Source organism: Oncorhynchus mykiss, chromosome 19 (assembly GCF_057628025.1).
Source record: "Oncorhynchus mykiss isolate SJ-2025 chromosome 19, ASM5762802v1, whole genome shotgun sequence".
NCBI lineage: Eukaryota > Metazoa > Chordata > Actinopteri > Salmoniformes > Salmonidae > Oncorhynchus > Oncorhynchus mykiss.
In genome coordinates this window covers 46,084,823-46,087,455 of record NC_143040.1, presented here as the reverse complement: position 1 = coordinate 46,087,455, position 2,633 = coordinate 46,084,823, and the positions used below count along the sequence as shown (strand labels likewise).

The following is a 2,633-nucleotide window of genomic DNA, read 5'->3' as shown; positions in this document are numbered from 1 at the left end:
GAGCCCAAGCTTTTTTACGCACAAAACCGAAACAGGCCATCTATCCCTTTTAATATTTAGCTCCATCAATGATAATATACACTTTTGCGCAGATGGCATAATCGTTAAATTGATATGTTTTCACATAAATTGATACATTTATGGCTCGGTGACATTTTTGGTGGTTGTCGAAATTAACCATTCATAGGTTGAATGAGCTAGTGGGTTGGATTCAGCTGTAAGGTCAATATACTCCCAACAAACAAACGCGCCATACGGTTGCTTGGGATGACAATAGAAATAGCAATTGAAAAATATTTTTAAAATGAAGGACTGTGACAACAATTATGTTTGTTGGCATAAGGGGGTGGGAAGCCCTACAAGAAAAAGTAGGACTGCAGGGTTGACGAACGGCTGTGTGGACAGTTCAACGTGCAATAGCCCGAGAAGGAACTACAGTGTTATGCGCAGAGCGGCATGCATCGTCTCCAAATACCTCTGACCGATGTTACATTCTGTGAACAGAACCAGGGGCTGGATGCGTGAGCTTTTGAAGACATGGGTTTTTGATATTAGCCCGACTGCTTATAATGATATCGTGCACTATGACCTGTACACTAACCCTAGCGTTTTTCTTCCGGACAAACATGGTAAGTGAATCATATTATGTCCTTTGTTGTGTCTCGTAAAACGGAAGGTTCTCCAACAGTGCAGTTGTGGAAAGTCAGACTAAGTAGCTGATATGATTAGGCCTATTCTGTGAATGTAGAAAATGATTCAGTCGCATTAGAGCCATCCAATCCCCAAAAATGTAAGTAAAATGTTTTAACGTTGGATAAGTAAAATGTGGCACATTTTTACGTTATACGGTCAAAATCGTATACACTGTTTTTTTAAACAAATATTTTATCTTGTATATAATATTTTGGTCTTAAAGGCGGGGGATGTACACATTCGAAGAGCTTGTGAAACTTGAGGTGGTGATATATGAAATAGCCTTTTCTTCCAAAATGCACCTCAACCTTTTGAACATTCAAAAGTTGTGAATTTGATGTAATGTATATAACACAATATGTTAAATGTTTATGAAGTTTATTAGAGGTATTTTACTTATAGTTCTTGGTACAAACTAAGTACATGCTATTCATTACAATGCAATGCAATGCAATGGTGAATCCAAAATATAGCCTCTATCAGCATTCAAATCTAACATAAATCTGAATAACATCAAATCAATCGGAATCCTGTTAGTGAGACATTATATTTTATTTATGGCAATAAATACACTTTTATACACTCTAAATCCTCGTTCTGGATATTGTATTTCAATCTTAATAATTAATAGTCTTAATATAATTATAATTCATATTTAATAATACGATTAAATTAGCCTTATAAAACCTAGAACATAGCCTAGATTAAATGGAGGATACCTAAAGCATGTTCTCATGGTTTTGGAAACATGCAAGTGTTTGCAAACCAAGACCTTTCAAGTGTCCCATATCATGCCCAAGTTTCCATTATGTTTAGCACTACATTTTCAATAAGTGGATTTCCCATTGTGTGACTTTTCAGGTTGAGGACTCATATGGATAAGGATACATATGAACAAAATCTGTGTTCAAGTAGAAGTGCATCTCCGTCAACATGCGGATCCGTCTCTTCTGCAGAAGATGGCATTAACAGGCGGTAAAATTTCATCTGGTGGTGTCAAATTGAGGTCAGTTTAGGGTTAAAGCTCTCGGTGTCCGTGTGGGACATGGCCAGCTGCGTTTGGATTCATTAGGGGACAGCGGATCCATTTCAAGGAAAACACTACTGAGACAATCACGAGGCTAAAGATCCACTCGGTGTCACATCCTAAAAGTGCACCTACTGTAAAAGAAGTAACCCCCAAACTCCCATTTCAAAACAGACACCAATATCTCCACTTTGCCATGGCTTCCTCTAAAGTAGCCTGGTAGCCTATATGTTGCTTAATATGGAGAAATATTTTCTTGATTTAATTCCTTCAAAAAGGTCACTGATACGAATCGGGGTTTAAATCCTCTTAGTGACCTTAAATACTTCTTTAGAAACAATCGCTGCTTAACCACAGGAACAAATAACATCGGCCTAATCTTGTTTGTTACTTTGTTCTGAGTTGGCCCGCCTTAGTATTTGAGATTATGCAAATAGGAAAAGCTAATGTTGGCTATAGAAAGCCCACAGATAAGAGTAGATCATAGACTTTTCTGAAGGGGACAGAAAACCAACACTTTCAGTAACCTTAAGGTCAATACAAAGATAATTCTGAATTGCGTTCAGGTATATTTAATGTCTGGTTATTTTCTGAAGTTTTATAGTAGGCTTTTGTTCAATTGATGTTCAGACAATATCAATACTCGAATGTATATGTTAAAATCTAGTGATTAACTAACTATTCATTTATATAGGTTTGTTTATCTCAGTGTTTACATAATCTACAGTGAAGTTTTTTTTGTTTATACGTAGCCCTGTCAATGTTTTCCTCATGCAACACATACGGCATTACCTCACCAGGCTGAACTCTTTCTGACCCCACGTGAAATGTGACTAGGGTCCCAGAAAGTGGAATGAGCAACTCAAATACTTGTCAAAGTTTCGCGACTAACTGTAAATTCTTCAGTTCCTAA

The 2,633-nt window shown here is 37.0% G+C and overlaps 1 long non-coding RNA gene across 1 annotated transcript; it reads left to right on the top strand.

Moving 5' to 3' along the window:
* On the top strand, window positions 1–2,084 carry LOC118941471 (uncharacterized). The gene is made up of 2 exons (XR_005037707.2): window positions 1–629; window positions 1,555–2,084. It is a non-coding gene; the product is annotated as an uncharacterized LOC118941471 (long non-coding RNA).
* Window positions 2,085–2,633: the final 549 nt, after the last annotated feature.